A 20,415-nucleotide genomic window follows, 5' to 3' on the forward strand; every position below is an offset into this window, starting at 1 on the left:
AATATAAACAAGTCTTAAGTGGAATATGTCTACTTTAATAATAAAGTAATTTATTATTTGAAGATATTTTTATACCCATCTTTACTATTTGTATTAATGAACATCTTGGTTAAATGTAAACTTCATCCTTAACTTTAATTTTCCATCATGGTAAATTTCTGAAGTCACCAAGTTTAATTTGCTATTACCTGGGCAGAGTATTTGATAATATGGTTGATTATTATAAGGAAATTGAGGTTTTTATGGTGGCAAACTCCCACATAACTAGATGTCTCACTTAATAATAGGTTGGTAGAAAGATTACAATGCAGATAATCAAGTTTTAAAAATAAATTACATTTGCTTTCACAGAGGAGTTCAGAGATTAAATCTGGGTCATCATTAACAGGCACATGGTGGAGTTCCTGGTTAGTTTGTTTTTTTATAATGAACTAGCATTAGGTACTTCAATTTACTAGAAACAAGTCTTATAAGTAGGAGTGAGAGAAGGCGGATGGAGCAACATATAAAGTGAGGGGTCATTAATTGTTGGTATTAAAGAAAAAAAGGAGTTCAGAGTGACTCTGTTTGGTGTGATGATAGCATTCACCAAAGCAAGCTATTCAAGAATAATAGGTTGAGGACATAATAATGAGTTGAGCCATCTATGGAACATTTGGTCGGGTGTCTAGTAGAGTTGGATATATAGGTCCGGAGCTCAAGAAATTGGGAACAAAGAAAGAGATTTAACCATCATGAGAGGCAATACAGAGTAATCAACATCATCATCATCAACATCAGCAACAACTATTAAAGTACTTTCAAAATGCTGGTATTGTTCTAAGTGTCCTACATATGTTATCCCAGTTAACACCCCTGCAAGACAGGCATAATAACTCCCATTTTATGAATTAGAAACTGAGGCATAGATCTGTTAAATGCTTTACCTCTGGTCACACGGCTCCCAGCTAAACAGGATTCAAACCCTGACAGTCGACTTCTAAACACCACACTCAGTATAAACCATTATGGGCACCCAGACTTCTAACCTTTCCTTTCCCATCTATGAGCTGTGTGACTTAAGTCATGTTACCTACCCATCCTCTGCCTCAGTTTCCTTATTTTCACAATGAGGGATAATAATACTGCCTGTCTCCAGGGAGTGCTTAGTATATAAAACCATTCAATTGATGTTAAGTCATTATTTTTACTAGCCTATCAATGAATGTTGAAACAATGGTGGAAAAGATGATTGCCTGTGTGAATGTGAGGTTTGAGAAAACAGAAAGATCATTGATCCTTTAAGGGGTGGTGGGGTCCAGAACAGAATCTGGAAGCCTAGTCCAGTGCAGGGCGGGTGTGGGTATCAGTGTGTGTTCCACTCCATCACAGAAAGCACTGCTTGGTTCTAAGAGGACAAAATGGGAGAGAAGCCAAACAAAAAGGCTGGTATCCCATCCAAATATAAGGTCCATGTAGAGAGACTGAGCCAAGAAAAATGAAAAGATTCAATTTAAATGGTTAGTGGGCAAAACTTGGAGAAGTTTCTAAAGCAAGTTGTTGGGCTTTCTAGGATGCCTATGACCTGGATGGTTGGCCAGAAGATAGCTCTTAAAGACAGTGGTCTTTCATGAGCTGAGTTTGGAGACAATAGCCGAAAGAGTAGGAAGGAATGAGGATGAAGCATCGTCACAGAGCTAAGGGAAGAGAAAGTTGATGTGGTCTTTATGGGGAATTGGGAAGTTTGCGTTCTCTGTAGCATCATCAGTTAATCCCTGTAACAGTTTTATGAGAGACGTACTTCGCTTATCCACATTATTTTTTATAGTTTAGAAAAATTAGTCAACAATAATTGCCAATACCTTGCCTAGGGTCACATAGCTAGTGTGAATGCCAGAGCTGGCTTTTGAACCCAGGCAGTCTGGCTTAAGTCCATGCTTGTAACCATCTGTTACATATTCCTTATTTCCATCTGGTTGGTTTCTTTCTTTCTTTCTTTCTTTCTTTTTTTTAAGTAAGCTTTATGCCCAGTGTGGGGCTTGAGCTCGCCACCCCAAGATCAAGAGTTGCACAAAGGCATTCTCCTTATTCCCATCTGCTTATTCTTTCAAGTGGCTCACTTTATTACATGCCTTCTATGTATCTGAAGAAAAATAACCTCTTTATGTGATTTCTGCTCCTCTTCTTTCATGCCCAAAAAGTCTGGATGCAGGAAAGGGAGTGGCGCGTTTTTGGGTTTTAAAGAAAAAAAAATTTTTTTCCCAAGAATAGAATCCTCTCTATTTCCCTGAGGGCTTCAGGCTTTTTTGTAACCAGTTACAGAAAGAAAAAAAAAAAAAGAAAAGAAAGAAAGTAAAAGAAAAAACAAAGTAAATATTTTTTCTGCTTTTACCTCTATATTATCCTGAAATATTGACAATTTTGGAGCAAAGTTAGAATAGAGAAGGGAGGAAAGTGGCAAAGGAGGAATTTGTTAACAAACAAAAAAAATTTGGTGGGGCGCCTGGGTGGCTCAGTGGGTTACAGCCTCTGCCTTCGGCTCGGGTCATGATCCCAAGGTCCTGGGATCGAGCCCCACATCGGGCTCTCTGCTTGGCGAAGAGCCTGCTTCTCCCCGCACCCCCCAGCCTGCCTCTCTGCCGCCTACTTGTGATCTCTGTCAAATAAATAAATAAAATCTTAAAAAAAAAAAAGAAAAAAAATTGGTTAGTACCTCAATGCTAGTTAATGAATTACTGAGTCATCAATGGTGGTATTAAAAAACATTCAATTACTTTCTAAAACAAAAAAGGCTATTTAAACTATACTGATTGGCTGTTTGGTGATATGTAAGACATAAAAAGTATTTCCAAACATATGTTGTATCTGTATTTAAAGAGAGAGCAAGACAAAATAATAGGAACATTAAAAAACTCAAAAGTCATAAAGTCATTTATACCCTTTCCCTCTTTAAAGGGTAGTTAAAGGATTCAAGACTCCAGAATAAGCTTGAATTTCTTACCAGAGGCCCAATGACTCCAAAGATAATTGAAACTCTTAATGATCACATAAGATACATTGAAGATCAATCAATTCTGGAATTTAAAATAGCTTGATAAGAAATCACTTCTGTATGAATTAAAATTGCAACTATAAACAACCCCAAATAACTGAATATTAAAGTTGGCTGCATGAATAGATGACTGCATGAACAGAATAAAAAGCCCCGCAGAAATTATGATCGTTAGCTTTCTGGTCTTATAACATGGTTTGCTTTCTAATCTGATACTCTTTTTGAATACTCTAATCTCAGATAACTTATATATAGATTTTAAAAGTCTAATTTTCTATTAAAATGAGCTTTTTTATGTGTATTTTCCATTAGCTGTTAAGTATCAAATTCTGATGCTAGAGACAATGAAAGGATTCATTTGGGTGGATTTGATTGTTGGGGTAAATATAGTATGTGAAAATTAATCTTAAACTATATTCAAAATTCAAGTTTCCCAGCCTACACTTACTCTCTAGCTCAAAAGTTTTTAACGTAGGGTATACTTCAAATTGCCTGGGGAATGTTTAAAAATACCATTTAGTCAATCCTGCCCAGGAAATTTAAATCAGAATCTCTGGAAGTAGAGCACTAGTGTTTCTCAAAATTCTCAGTGATTCCAGCATGCATCCAAGGCGGAGAACCATCACTCTAGTCTTTTTTATTAGCTTTGATCTTAAGAGAATTGTATTGGTTGTCTGAAATGACAGACTTTCTGGGATTAGGAAATGGTGGGAAACAGCTACTTTATTTATTTATTCACTCACCATGAAAACATATATTGATCTTAGAATAAAGTATTGTGTGAAGGTCTAGGTGACTCAAATACAAATAACACAAAGCACTGGTTCTCAAGCAACTTATAGTCCACTACAAGGGTGAAAAGACGGGAACGGGGTGTATCTGAAAAGATACAGAATAAAAAATAAGGCTAGACAAGGATGGTTTGCCAAATAGTGGTGGTTACTAAAAGAAAAATTAAAAAGGGGTACCTGGGTGGCTCAGTTGGTTAAGTGTCTGCCTTTGGCTCAGGTCATGATCCCAAGGTCCTGGGAGGGAGCCCCTTGTGTTGTCTTCAGACACCCTCCTCAGTGGGGAGTCTGCCATTCCCCCCTGCTTGTCCTCTCTCTCTCTCTCTCTCTCAAATAAATACATAAAATATTAAAAAAAGAATTCTCATTAAAAAATCATTGGAGACTGAACATTATCAGTTATGTTTTGCAAGAAGGAAGCAGATATGGAGAGTTGAGTTATATAATTATTTTGATATTTTAGATCAAAGTTAAATGAGAGATTCATGGCAAAAATGAGAATCCAGCAGGAAGAACACATGTTAGGAATGTTACGGAGGCAAAATCCACACAATTTGTAAGCTCAAGACATGTGGTGGGGAGGGTGGCGTGGGTAATCACACCCAAGTCCAATATTCAAGCCTGGTTTTCTGGAATTATGATCCAGCTACCCGAGAAATGGAAAGGTGTGTGAGGGGCAAGACAGATGCTTTTGGACATGTTGGATCTGAAGTGCTGGTGGGATGTCAGGCTGATGTCCAGCAGGCACATGGAATAAGAGATAATGGTTTGGGAGAAAGCCTCATAGAGATTGACATAGGGGGAGGGAAGAGCTACATTTGAGAGAATGCTGGGAAAGGAAAGAAAGCAAGCTGCTCCTTAGGGAATCCCTGAATGCCAGGACAAAAATAAATAAATAAATAAATAAATAAATAAGGAGGGAGTCAGAAAACTGAGTTAAGAGAATCAAGGAACCCAAGAGAAATAATTTTTAAGGTGCGAGTGATTAATATAAAAAAGGTGATTCAGAATTAATTCTGAGACAAGGCCATAAGTTTGATAACCAGTCTTGCTAACAAAAAGTTTGGACACAGGAAACCAAGCTGAAAGTTGTTGAGAAGTACATGTGTGATGAACAGCAAAGCAAGGAATACTGACTATTCTTTGATAAAATCAAATCTTTAAAAGAAAAATACAACTTTTTCTTCATATTATATAAGGATTTTTTTTTAATTGTAGGAATAAGTTTAATTGCTCCTTTGCAGAGGAATTTATGGAAGGGAGAGATTATAAGTGAAAAGAATAAAAGTAGCAGAGAAGCTAGATAGCTGACTAAAAAAATTTACTTGAGAACCATGATCTTCTTGCCACATTTTCCTTAATAGAGGCCTTGAATCAGATCAACTAGTATAGCTTAATTAATATTGAACTTCAATTGGACAGACAACTAATAGTAAGATAAAATGGTAAGACTGCTGCTATGGGTTGCACATTGTTAAAAAATAATGAAAAAAGTCAAAATTAAATATTCTGTACATTTTGAATACTAACATTTATGAGCACATTACAAAGCAAAATGCAAAAAACCCCATAAATTAAGAAATGTAAATATTAAACATCATTTTAACAAATTATTTATAAATCCAATTAATAAAAGTAAAATATTATTAAAATAAACAACATACTAGAAAAAATGAAGAAAATTTATTTTTTAAGGCAAACTGAAAGCAAAATAATATTATAATATTATTTGGTTTTATAAATTTGTAATCTTAAGAGACAAAGCTTCATTCAATCCATTTTATTGTAACTTTTCTAATTGACCAATAAACTCTTTCCTTATCTACATGGTCGGGGAAAAGCGCAGGGGAAGTTATAAGCTATTTCTACACATTTTTCCTCCGATTTTTTCATATTCAAATAATTCTAGTTCTTGTTTGGTAATTTGAGAATCTTTATTACCTTTTTGTTTTCAGGAATTGTAGCTTTTAAAATTAAATGAGGTATAGTTTCTATTAGTCTTTTTTAAACTATTCCAGTTTATCCTAACATCTTTTATTTTATGTACTTGAAGACTTTTTACAAAGATTTTATTTACTTATTTGAGAGAGAGAGAGAGAGAAAGAGAACATGAGCAGGGGAAGGGAGGAGATACGGAGAAGCAGACACTCCCCACTGAGCAGGGAGCCTGACACAGGGGGCTTGACCCCAGGACCCTGGGATCATGACCCTAGTCAAAGGTGATGCTTAACCAACTGAGCCACCCAGGCACCCCTGTACTTACAGGTTTTTATACAGTCACCTCTTTCACTTTTGATACTGTCTCATGTAGAAGACATCAGAGTAGGACTATTTCAGCAGTACGAATTTGAAGCACCCTGATGTATTAGATTATTATGATAGGCAATGACCATTTGAGAATTGCAGACCATTTTCTTGGTTAATCCTTTTTGTATAACTTGAACAATTAAATTATTGGTTTTATTATTCCAGTGTAAATATCTCAGAATAAAAAATAAAACAATGTTACACAAACAAAATTACTAGTACCTTGATACTTTAAATTAGGATCATACAGCTGAATTCTGAAACACAATAAACTCACTAAATTACATTTCTAACAGTATCATAGTTGTTATGTCTTAAAAAAAAATGGCATTCAACGAGGTAGACTTTTCTAAGTGAGGCACTATGTGTAAAATAATTCAGATTAACGCAATGCTCTGTAATATTCTGTAATTTAATTGTTATGAGCCTACCATAAAGTAATAAAATTCCTTAGGTTATACAGGTGCTCTTTAGGGGAAGTGATTTCTTGCCACTTAGTTTTTGTTTTGTTTTGTTCTTAACATCAGACTGAGATGGCAAATGTCCATAGGAAAGTATATAATATTTTAATAATTGTGTTTTTATTACTTGAACTATTTATGAAATTTAAAATAAATTATCATTTAATTTATTGTGTTTTATTTGAAGAAAATTCTTTGTTATTTTGCATTTATAACATTTGCATTTAACATTAACAGTAAATGATATTAATGTAAAAGCAATTCTAATTCAAGAGTCCCCTTTTTCTTTTTAATTAATTAATTAATTAATGATTAAGTAATGTTGAAAGAGTGAGGTTGGGGAGGGACAGGGGTAGAGGGAGAGAGAATCTTAAGCAAGTCCCATGCCTACCATGGAAACTGATGCAGGGCTAGATCTCACAACACGGATATCATGACCTGAGTGAAATCAAGAGGTTTAACTGATTGAGCTACCCAGGAACCCTTCAAGAGTTCCCTTTTAATAATTTAATATCATGTGTTAGAGGGGGAAAAGTATAAAAAAAATAAGATTGTATATTACACGTTTTAATTTTCAAGGCTTTTAATTTATTTTGTTTCTAATTTCATTTATTTTCTGATAGTTACCACACATATTCACACACATATACATAGATGTTTTGACTCCATACTTCTGCTTAAACATTTTGTTCTGTCTAGGATAACTGAGTCTGTCCTTTCCATCTTTTCAAATCTCATCCATTCTTCAAGATACTGAACAAATCCTACCTGCTCTATAAATTTTCTGATCATCATAGCATGAATTCCTCTGTCCTTCCTTTGAATATCTTGTCCTTAACATTTGTATTATTTGTTTATTAAACATGTCCTTCTTCCTCATAGTTCTTAGAATGTTTCACTGCTTAAATATTTTCATTTATGTTTTATACCCAATAAAATAAATTGTAAAATTATTATTTTTAAAACTACTTTATTTTTAAATAAATCCCTACACCTTACAAGGGCCTTGAACTTAAAACTCTGAGATCAAGTGTTGTATGCTCTACCGAGTAGCCAGGTGTTCCTAAACTGAAAAATTATTAAGAACAGAGTGCTTCCTGAGTAAATCTTTATCGATTTGATATCTAATTGTCTTTTGCAAAATCCAGCAAATACGACATAAATAACATATACAACATAAACAAACAATAAAATCTACATGATTGTATCTTATATTTCATATGGGAAAGTATGTATATATATCATATGTGAATGTATACATATGTATGTATATAATTGTGTATACTTGTATATAGATACTTTAACAACAGTGAAATATAGTAACTTAATTCTGATTAGCCTGTGAGAACTTCCCAAAATTCACTCTCCTGTATTATCTCATGACTTTTAATAACGGGAAGGTTAGTGACAGACATTATACTCCTTGTTTTGTTTAGGAGAAAACTGGTATTCAGAGAATTATAACTCAGCTGTAAAGATTTGATAATTATTACTTAGAATTAATCGGGGGGGGGCACCACAACTAGAATCTAGGAGACTTCTAATCCAGTGCCACTCAAACTATGTTTAGTGAAAGATCAGTTTCACACTCACTCCCATTCTGTCACCAACTATTATTTTTTAATAATATAGTATAAATGAATTCTCTGAAAAAATATACAAAACACAAATCCATTTGAAAAACTACTCAATTTAACAGCCATCAAATGACTTCAACAAATAACTTTCTTAAGTTTTGAAATGGTTATCTTCAATGTGCTTATCATTTTGGATGGAGAACAAATAACACGCGGACCATCTCCTGTCTCTGGACCACACTTTGAGTATCGTCTCTGTCAATCATGACATACCCCTTCTAGGAGAATTATCCTCATCCAGAACATCTGCCACCTAAGTGGCCCTGTTGACTCAGAAGTGATCTCTGCCATGCACCATTTACAGCTGATTGGACTGAGACCAAAGAATGCTTGGCCAGAAAACTATGAACTCTGGCCAGGCTTGAAAAGATGAGCTGGACCCAGGAGTTTTTTTGTCTCTGTATTTAGGTCTAATAAGTAAAGAAAGGATTTTCTGTGACAGTCCAAAGTTTTGTACATGCTTAAAATATGAGCTAGCAGAAACTCTGAGTAAGCTTTGCAAGGTGGATTGGGGCACTAAAGAAAGGAGAAGATAGGAACTCTAGCTGAGTCATATTAATAGCAGCTCACTAAAGATTCAAAAACTGCTGATGCGGAGGCACAGAAAGCTGCCATAACTCCGGAATTACCTTTCAACTCCAATATCCCATAGCCCCAGGCTGTAAGCATTTTCTTTCAATGTCCCAAGATACATATCCCATACTTCTTGCAATGTACATATATATCTTAACTGGCACAAATGGGTCTCTGAATTATTCACGAAACTTAGTTTATTGAAGACAGAGTCCAAAGCTTTTTCCATTATACCTAATAAGCTTATGCCAGGAACAACAGATGTCACATTTGAAAGACAAGTTGGTAGTGCGTACATCTCTAACTGATTTTCAGTCTGCAGTGAGACTTGTAAGCAAAACTGGGCTGATCTGGTGGAACTCTGGTACCAAATATCCATCTCCTTCCTACCTACGTAACTACTTCTCAGTTTCTTTGTTTCCAACATAATCCTGAAATATATTAATTACAATATTTTCCATAGTTAATTATATGGAGGGAATTCCTTCAAACTTCTATCAAATTACTTCAGTCATGGAGAAACTTCATTAGCTCACCTGCTCTTTGTATGGACTTCAATTTGCAGAGCTTTTTAGAACCAGGACCGCTGATCTAATGGACCAGACATGTGCTTTTAGTGTGTATGAATCCAGATACATATTATGTGTTAGTGGTTTCTGGAATCCTCCCAGAAATAAAGGTGCAGGTTTGAGATTGAGTGCACAGTGATTCTCAAAACATGTTTTACTGCCCTGATGCTTTTTTAAATGAACATGTTCAGATTATTTTTATCTCTTTAGTTATATTATAACATACCTAGTTTGTAGTAAAGAAGTATCTTTTAGTATAAAAATGGAAGCATAACTTCTTTTATTATTCTCCAGTATATTTCAGATTTTAAATTGAATGGTTTATGTCAGAGGTTAACAATATGGGGTCTTAGATTAAAACAAGCCCTGTGTAATCTTATTGAGCCAGTAGGTCACAAAAATAAGAGAAAATGTGTTTGAATCACAGGAGAGAAGGGATGTTGGATGGATCTGTGAAATATTTCATGTTGTAGTATCAGCTGATTGATAGCAGTGATTCTCAGAAGGGTTCCAATATTATGCCTTTTAAAAGCTGGAGATTAGTGCAACCATGGTGAACAGCACAACACTCTGGCAAAGAAAAAGGGTCAGGGCTGGCAAAATGTGGCAGGTGTCAAAATAAAAGGTTAGGCTCTGTGCCTGGGGACCCATCTGTCAGATATAAGTATGATAAGCAATTAATGTATTTATTTACATTGCTCATGAAAAACCATGTATTCCATAAAAGTGGTCAATTTAAATACCTTCCACTGTTCGCTAGAAATTAGAATATAAAAATAAAATGTTCAAGACAAAAAGTAAGGAATAATAATGAAATGGTTTGTTTCTATAAATAAGTAAAGGTTTGAAGAATTCTAGTAGTCTGCATTGAAGGATTAAATCCAGTAAATATAACATTTTAACAATAGAGTGGTGATATTAAGGATCTACAAAATCAATGTTTATTTTGCAGGATAATTTTGGTAGCATTCCTTGTAAGTTCAGGATGCTTTATACTCATTAGTCTAGATTTCATAATTGAATAATGCAACAAAGCCCAGAAAAATTATGAGGGAATAGAAATTTAGAAATCTAATATATGTCTTACATTTTCTTTAAATGTTTTGTTCACAACCTTGTCATTATTAGAGCTTTCATTTGCACTTTGTGACTAATCCCGACTCCTCTTTATTTATTATTTATTTAGCTTTCTCACTACTTCTGCTTTCCAATCTGTTTAAACTAGATTATGTTTATATTTAACATTCACCAGTGAGACTTTTTTTTACAGATAAAATACATTATAACTTTTAAATCATAATCATAAGCTTTTAAAATGTTACTTTATTTCACTGGTCAGTAAAAATCTAACCCAGAATATGAGTAAAATCAGACTTACTAAAATTTTATGGATAAACCGACCTCCCCCCATATTTTTCCCTGAATAAAGTTAAAGCTCTATATTATGTTTTAGTAAGTGAAACTCACACCTTATGGTAATACCAAAATTTGAAGAGAAACGACATGTAAGTCTATACTGTAAAATGTTATACGGAGGGAAAATTCAAGTTCCTTCATTGTAGGTAGGGGGAGAAATGCCAATATGACTATGTTATTGCAAGTTGCACATCCTGTCTGCTAAGTGATGAAATTAAACAAGCAAAGCCACTGGAATAGTAAAGAGAATCATTTGGCTTTGGAAAGAACAGAGGTATTATGTTCAATAGATTTATTTTCTTATTGTTGAAGCAATGTATATGCCATCAGTATGTTCCATTTATTGGAAAGATACTGGTTAAACTTTAAGTCATTGATTCTTCTCTCCAGAATTCGCTTCTAGCTCTGATATCATTAGAGTCTTAAACTATCTGCTATTTTTACTATCAAACTTGGCTTCCCATGGTATAACAGCAATGTTAGAGTAGGAGTTGAGGAAGGAAATCTAAATTAAAAAAAGATACAAACTTTAAACTTTGTTGTATGTTCCATTTAATGGTCTGATATATGATTTACAAATTATGTTTGAAATTTAATTATAATTAACTGTTACTTAAAGTCAAATTAATTCATGGCTTTATTTCCTGATTGAATTCAATGTTTTTCCTACTGCCAATTTTATTTCATTTGAACCTCAGTCATCTAAGTTAGCTCTGTTTCTTATCTATTTACTTTCATTTGATTGAATGCCCTTGAAGAAAATGTATCAGGCCAAAAAAAAATAATATATATATAATTCCTTATTTGCCATTCTATACAACTCTTCAAGATCCTAGGATATGCTACATAATAAAAATAATAACTTCAACAGAAAGTCAAGATGTCACTGAATTTTGCCAGAGAGACACAAGAATAATACATCAAACAGAAGGTAAGATTTTTGTTTTACTTCTTGACAGTGAGAATTATTTATTTTAAGTTATTTCTTTCAAAGCATATATAGGAAGAAAATATACATTGGGGTTCATATTTATGAAAAGAAAAATAAACTTAATTTTAACTTTTATTTTTCTACAGAAGTATATGAGAACAATTTTGCTGGGTATATATTTACTTCAATTCAACCATTTGGAGAAATAATGAAAATTCTGATGAGTTTTAAAACTCATAGTACAAATATGCATTGATCTATCACCACAGGTATGCTTTCATAAATTTCATCTTCTCAATCAGATATAAATTTATACCAATTTGCAAAATTGTTTTTTTTTTTTTTTTACTCTTTGAAAGCTCAATACATATAAGATTACTTGGGAAAATAAATTTTCTCATTTGTCATTTTTTCAATCTTTGGTAATGGTAAATGGTATTCAAGATTACCTTAATTATTTTTAACAAATGATGAAAATTCTTAGTATAAAATCTGTTATGTGAATAAAATACCCCAATACAATTTCATTTCATACTCTGAAAAAACTATTACTTTCAAAAGTTCTATCATTCCCAACTTTTTTTTTTTTTTTTTTTTTTTTTGAGAGAGAGAGAGAGAGAGAGAGAGAGCACAAGCATGAGGGGAGAGGAGAGGGAGAGAGATTTTTAAACTGGCTCCATACCTAGTGTGGAGCTGGTTGCAGGGCTTGATGTCATGACCCTGAGATCATGACCTGAGCTGAAATCTAGAGTTAGACACTTAGCCAAATGAGCTACCCAAGCACACCCTATTGTTTCCAAATTTTTAAGATGTGTTTCCATCAGACAGAAAATTGTTTTTCATCACATAAAATAATATTGGGTCTCATCCATTCTCAAGACATCATTCCTATCCCCATCTTAGGCTCTCTATGTTTGTTTCTCCTACAGTTATTTTTTAAAAAATAGATTAACCACTCATGCAAAACAAGGTAAGTGTTATGATTATGCTCATATACAGATAAAGATACTCTGGTACAGAGAGTTTAAATAATTTGTACAATATGAACCCACTTTATTTTGGTAATTTGACTTCTGTCCATCTATTTACTTCCTCAAACAAGGAATGCCAGAATGTTGAAGAAATAAAGAGCAGAAGTGTGAAAGTTATGCCATAAGATAAGAAGAAAAGAACTATGAAAATAAAAATAAAATAAAGGAAGAAGAAGCCATCTGAAGTAGCAAAGGAGTTTGTTGGGGGCCAAGAATAAAGATTTTAAGATAAAAAGTAGTAGCAGAATATGAATAAAATCCAACACTGGCAAAAATTCTGAAAGGTTAGGATAGAAATGGAAGACCAATGTAAGTGGTGAGGGATGAAGCATAGCTTTTCTTGTCCTCTCAAATATGCTTATTGAAAAATTCTGAGAGAATAGTCCCTGCATTCAGTTCTCAAAGGGAACAGAGATGAATCTATGTTTGTGGCATTATAGACGTTACTGACATCTATGATTTTTGTGATTTGTCAGGTGAATAGCCATTATTATCTGATGGCTTAGAGAATGGACTTTTGTAGGCAACCAGGAACAGAGATTCTGGCTCTCCAGGTTATTAGGATTTTGTTCTTGGCAGTGGCATGCTAGAGGCACTTCCTACAGGCTCCTGATTATATGTATCTTTTCCATCTCTTCCCAGTATCATGTTCAATGACATCACACACTAGTAGTTAAAAATCAGTCAAATTGAAATTACTTATATCCCCCAAACTGGCAAACACTATAGATATAGTCCTTATTCCTCATGTGCTGGCGTACCAGTACAGCACTGGACCTCGAGTGAATTTCCTAACCTTCTTGAACTTTAGGGTTTTTTTCATCCAAGAAGAAAAAAAAAATAGATATGACAGGTCTTCTTAGAATTCTGCAGACCTTTCAATGGATGATATATTTCATATGGTGCTTGATACCTAGTAAGCATCAATAACAGTAGCACTCTAGTTATTTAATTCAGCTTATCACACAGAACATCGAACAATTCTGCCTTTTCAACACACTAGAAAGCATTTCAATGAGTTCATTAAAATTCTAAGACAGAAGGATTTGTAGAAATTATTTTACTGACTTTACAGATGAAATGGTTTCCCTTACATAAGATTTTTGTAAAGAAGATAAACAATTACTAATACTTGCATAGTAATTTCTTCTATACGGTTAGTTCAGAAAACTTCTGTTTCCTATAGTAACTCATATATAAAAGCTGAAGGGCATCTCTTGGGGTTTTAACCCACTGTTCTCTGAATTAGATTAAATGCATGGCTTCAGTTATTCAACCTTCTTGATAAGTTAATACAAAGACTGATTCTGGCTATACACCCCACTGTTTAGAAAGCTCAAACAAAATTCTGAGCCAGAGGCCACTGTTATCTATCAAGATGACAGGCAGTATGTATGCCTTGAAACTTTAAAGGCAGGCACTGCAGGAAATAAGGAATCTAAGAAAGGATTAACCAGTCTAGAGATAACCCTGCTTAGTTGCCTTTGCTAATAGTTCTCTCATCTAGATATTCTTTGATGTGGATTATTTATTCTTAAGATTGTTGTTTCATTTCTCTGTCCTTGGAATATAATTCTTCAGACAATTTTAATTTTTATTATTTATCTATTTACATATTTTTGAGCTGGCTCCATGCCCAGCATAGGTCTTGAATTCATGACTTGAGAACAAGAGTTGCATGTTCTACTGACTAAGCTAGTCAGGCACTCCCATAAAAATTTAAAACAAGTTATACATATACATTTTCTACTATACTTCACAAAGCATGTCTTTAAGGTATTTTAAAATTCATTTAACTATTTTGTAGTAGGAAAAAAACAACTGAAATTGAACTGAATTCTAATATCCTCTCTTATTCCAAAGACATGGTAGATTTTTTTTGCAAAGATGACTAAAATAATTTGTCCTATCTCTGTTTATATATACCTTTGCAGCATGACTTTGCTTTTCCTCTCACCATAGGTGAGCTACAGTTTCTCTACTCTTTCAGTGTAGGCTGTGCCAAGTGGCTTGCTTTGGTCAAAGCAAAGATGATGAAAGCAGAGGTTTGAAAAGCATTTGCACATTAGGGTTTGCTGTTTTTGCTGCCCTGAGACCACTATGAACAGCGTGAACTAGCTTTCTGGAGAATGAGACCACATCGGGTAGAATAAGCTCTACTAGCTAAGGACAACTAGACCAACCAAGCTGCCAAACACCAGACACATGAACAAGCCCATTCTCAGTGTTTCCGCCTTGGATGACCTATCTGCTAACTGGACAACCAACTTATTATCCCACAAAATTATAAGCAAAAATGGAATAGTTGTTGTTTTAAGTCAGGGGTCTGCCAATCTACAGCCTAAGGGCCAAATTCAGAACATCACATATTTTTGAAAATCAAATTTTACTGGGACATGGCCAAACTCATTTGCTTATGTACTGTCTCCTCTTTCACACTATAATGAAAGAGTTGAGTAGCTGCAACAGAAACTGTATGGCCTACAAAGCCTAAAATATTTCCTATCTATCTTCCCCTTTATAGAAAAAGTTTGCTGATCCTGTTTTTTAAGGCACTAAGTTTTGGGGTGGTTTGTTAAGTAACAGTAGAAAAAGAGCACAGATGTATTTTCAAAAAAGGGATATGCCTCATTTCTTACTAAACTAATAAAGTCCTATGCTCATAAAAAAATACTTTTGGGGAGGGTCAATTATTTCTTTTATGGCAAAAAGCAATACTTCCAGTTTGCATTTCTAAAGTACTGTTATGAAGATTTTAGTTGTACACCAATATCTGATATTCTCCTTTTCCAGAGTAATACATTGAGCTGGGAATGTAGCCACTCAGAGATTATACTTATGAGTTCAATTCTCAGTTATGTACGATCACAGGCCAACGTTTCCTCCTGCAGACTAATAGAAGTGATGTGGACTACCATTTTGTGGACTTTCTTTATGCTCCCATTCTCCTTCCCACTAACTGGAACTTACAGCAAACTGATTTATCATGGAGACAGGTAGCATGTCCTAGAGAATGGAGGAATACACAAGCAAGAGAACTTTAGTCACTTAAAAACCATGTGGAGTAGAGCCACCTTCCAACTTGGCCCATTCATCTTAGACTATTAACATGAGAGAGAAATGAACTTGAAAATTCCATAAGCCACTGAATAATTCTTAGGTTTTTGTTTTGTTTTGGCAGCAGGTTACTCTTATTCTAACTAATACAATACTCTTACATAATATACTTGGCACCAAAATGATTTAGTTGGCAAACACTGGATCTTGGGTCAAAAACTCGAGGACACTTTGAAAGACTTTGTCCCAATTTTCTGAACTGGCCAGAGGCTAGTCACTTACAGTAACTGTGATATTGTTTCCCCAGATAAAAACATACAACTCTAGATAGGCTAAGCAGGAATTTTGGAAACTGGCCTTTCTAATTTCTACTTCTACCATGGAAGAGGGCCACAATAACTGGTGATTGCCCTAGGCATGTGTCATTTTAGTCCCAAGAAATGTTTACATACCAACATAGTGCCTTTGGAAATATCATGGGAAATAGTCGAGGTGAGTTTTTGGCACTTGGAGAGCTAGGGATGGTTCTCCCTTGAAAAGACACATAATTTCATTTTGAGATTAGAAGAATTAGAAGAAAATTAGAAGAAAAAATTAGAAGAAAATTGGGGACGATTTTAGTTACATCTTGAATATATACTCAATGATGGCAGACAGTAAGGCTCAAGTTTTAGTGTATACGAGAGGAACTTGTTAGGCATGTAGATTTCGATAGCTCTCTTCCTTTCCTCATACTTCCAGAGATTACTGATATATCCTTCTAGAGATTATGAAAGTATCCTCCTCATACTCCCTAAATCATAGGTCTAGTGGTGGATATCTCCATATTTATATAGTACCCTGAGTGAGTCTAAGATAGGAGGTCAGTAACTCTTTCAGAAACCAGAGTCACAGCAGAAATTAAATTCCAATATTAAGACTCAGTTCCAGGAACTGGAACTCGATGTGGCAAATAAATTCTAGAGAAGAAGAGTTATATCAAAATTTCCCAAAGAAGTATTTTATGAATGATTTTGTTGAAAAACTAATAAGGAAGAACTACCAAACACACCAGTGAATATGAAATTGGCCCATTTTCCTTGTGAACTTCTTATTCAGTGTTCAGTGTCCAGTTTAAGAGTTTAAACTTCCTTTGGAAGTTATATGAGGTGCTTTCATCATACTGCATAATTTCTGAATCAGAGTATCTGGATCAGAGCACAGTAAGTTTAGATATCCGATTATATGTCTCCTCTACTAGATTACATGTTCTGTAAGGAAAAAAAATTGTTTTTTTTCGTGCTCACCAGCATATCGACAGCTTATCAGGATGCCAAGAATATGCAAAAGACTTATCTAATACTTATGAAAGGAATAAATCTCTGAATGGAAAAATAGCTAGTTGGTTTTACGAACAGAGGAAATGGACATGAACAGCAAGGAGACCAGATGGAAATAGCCTAAAAAATGTGTCAAACATATAATGACTTAAGCAATATAGATCCAACAGAGGTAGGTTCAGGAGGTAGTGTTGGGTCATGTCCCCTTGAGGGCATTCTAGTTTGGAAAAAGGAGTAGATTTTAGTGCAGAGCTGAGGATCAGAGATAAAAAGCCCTTATTCAGACCAGTCTCCCTGCAAGGACTATATATAGCTTTGGGGAAGGGACTTTGAACCATTTTGATTTTCTGTTCCGTCATTCTTCTATTTTATTAAATATTCTTTTGGATAACATTGAGGATAATGTGCTTGTGAGAAATGGGGCTGCTGTTTCCATTTCCCAGCTATCCGATAAGTGATGTCCTAGATAGTAGGATCCAAACTTGAACAATTAGAAGCACAACTGAAATGTAGAATCTAAAAAAGTCAGACTATAGAAATACAGAGTTAGAATGATGGTTGTGCAAGGTGGGATGGTGGAGGAAATGGGGAGGTTGGTCAACAGGCACAAAATTTAAGTTACAAGTTGAGTAAGTTCTAGGGATCTAATTTACAGCATGGTAACTACAGTGAATAATACCATATTGTATACTTGAAATTTGCTAATGGAGGAGGTCTTAAGTGTTCTCACTACAAACAATAACAACATAAACTATAACTATGTGAGATGATATGTTAGTTTAATTGCAGTAATCATTTCACAATGTATATGTATAATCGTCACATTATATATCTTAAACCATATACAATTTTTATTTGTCAAATTATACCTTAATAAAGCTGGGGTGGGGAATATAACTGACTTAAAAAATAAACCATCTCTCCAGATTATGTTTCTGACACAACTGTTTAACATTTAACTAAAATATATTATTTGTCTGCTCAAAACTCAGGTTTTAAAGTACTGTGTCTTCTAAAAGTAAAAGAGAAAGAAATGAAAGGCATTAATACATTAGAGGAGAAAACAGCAGAAGCTTGTGAAAAAGGTACAAATGCAGGCTGAAGTCATTTAACCTCTCCTCTACCCGGATCTCATTAGTAAAATTAGGAGGCAAGATGAAATAATTTATAAGGTTGCTATTAGCTTTAAAAGTTTTATGAGTTCAGAGCCTTTAAAAACATGGTGTCTTCAGCAAAAAATACCACGCAAAATTTTTTTTCAATATTCCCTTTTACCTATAATGGAAACAAGTTAAAAATAATAGGCCTAATGTTCACAAATCCATTAAATATTCACTACTTACTCTCTTGATGACCATTCTGATTCAATACACGGCATGTATAAATCATCAATATTTTCAAAATTCAAAAGCGTACATGAAGGAATTTTTCAGCTTCTGTGATGGCTTTGAACTAAAGTATAATATATCTTCTTGTTTGTGCAAATGTTTTTATGCTTATCATTTGTCAGTAAGCCTAAGAATTTAAGTACAATATTATATATACATGCTAAGAGCTTAGTTGTCATTCTAATTTCCCTCTTGAATTGCAAATGGCATAACTTCTCTAGGGTTCCCCCATTTATTTTTAAAATGTTGGTATCCAGGTAACAACCCAAAAAAGGAACTTCTTCAAACCATGTGATATGCTAACACTGAAAATAAAATGAATTATTTCCCTTGAGGGAAATGTTATTAAGGATAAAGAGGAGGCAGGTAAATAAACAGATAGATTGATGGTAGGTAGGTACATTTGTTTTTAGTATATAAATAATGTGCTAATACTATTTTATAGCTTTACATATTTTTCTTATTTTAATTTTATGTCCTTGCTAGTATTTTTCTTTTTTCAATAAAAAATTACCATTTATTTTCTTCTTAATGCTCTCTTTTTTGTATTTTCTGTGAATACTTCCTAAATATTCATAGAATAGTTCTCTGTACTAGATGTTATACAGTAAACATTTCCTGATAGATTAATCTTTTCAATGCTGCTTCCAATACCTCCTTCCCATCCTCAATGTGACAGTGTCATGTACCTTAACAGCCTTCCATCCCCACTTCTTCTAGGGGCATGTGATGTAATTGTGGCCAATGAGATACAAGCCAACATCTTCTAGATTTTTTCCACTCTTCAGACAAAAGGAAGAGATGTCTTTCATCCAACCTTTGAACAGTCTTACGAGAAGCTGTTTGAAGCTGCTGTAGCCATCTTGTAAGGCTGGAGAGAATATCAGACATTCTAAGGAAGACAGAGAAGACAGTCTCGGAACCAACCCTGTACCACCCTACTTTTATTTAAAGTTCTTGATATGTGACATAATAAATTTTCCTTATTGTTTAAACCACTTTTAGTTGGGTCTTCTGTTTCTTGCAGCTGAAATTGATACACTCATGTTTATTTCGCATCTCCATGTACATAGACACCATGTTCTTACAGAGCCTACCCAGTCTGAAATCTTAGATAAGCGTAAAATAACACAACAGCACAGTTTCCTTTGAGAAAGAAACAGGTCACAGGTGTAAGCCTACTCCAATTATATAATAATTATATAATAAGCACCACACTAATTATATAATAATAAGAGCAACAGCTTACAATTATTGAGCACTTTCAATGAATAAAAAAGGACAATGTGCTACAACCTTCACATACATTAATCTTCACAACAAATCTCTAAATTGGGGAATAGCATTATCCCTACTGTTAAAAATGCAGAAAAGGTAGCAAAGGGATTCTAAGTGACCTGCCAAGATCCTACATCTCATAAATGAATCAACTCAAGGAATGACTGGAATGAGCCAGTGATCATTAGGCTATCTCTTAATGCTTGTGTGTATTTCAGATACAGTCTATATAAGGACCCTTGATGGCATGTAGGAATAAAAGGAACAGACTAGCACATCATCTTGGTGTTCTCTTAACTTGTCACTTAGAGCTCTGTGAATGAACTACACTAACATCTGCAGGTATAAGGAAGATACATAGCACTGTATATATAGCACCTGCAATTAAAGAAGAACATTAAAATGACATCTAGCAAGACTGATATTCTTCTACACTGAGAAAATTTTACATGTTCACTGGTGGTTTCAAAGTTATAGACATCACTTAAGACAATTAGATAAAACATGCCATATTTCCCTGGACATACTATACATCCTTTCTATTTAAAAAAAAAAAAAAAGGTGAATCAAAAAGTAAACCATTAGTCAAAGTTTATTATTTTAAAAATTACTATCATCTTGATTTTGAG

General features: G+C 34.2%; 1 long non-coding RNA gene across 2 annotated transcripts in view; it reads left to right on the plus strand.

The window, feature by feature from the left end:
* Positions 1-19,500, plus strand: part of LOC116567575 — an 89,045-nt gene extending 69,545 nt beyond the window's left edge. The window contains exons 4-6 of one of the 2 annotated variants that reach the window (XR_004276261.1): positions 11,612-11,713; positions 11,860-11,982; positions 19,229-19,500. This is a non-coding gene — a long non-coding RNA (uncharacterized LOC116567575). Of the gene's footprint in view, positions 1-8,617; positions 11,714-11,859; positions 11,983-19,228 lie in introns of those variants that run through there. The other variant, XR_004276260.1, reaches the window with a different exon arrangement.
* The last annotated feature ends 915 nt before the right edge of the window (positions 19,501-20,415 follow it).

The sequence above is a fragment of the Mustela erminea genome, chromosome 10, assembly GCF_009829155.1.
Source record: "Mustela erminea isolate mMusErm1 chromosome 10, mMusErm1.Pri, whole genome shotgun sequence".
NCBI classification, from domain to species: domain Eukaryota; kingdom Metazoa; phylum Chordata; class Mammalia; order Carnivora; family Mustelidae; genus Mustela; species Mustela erminea.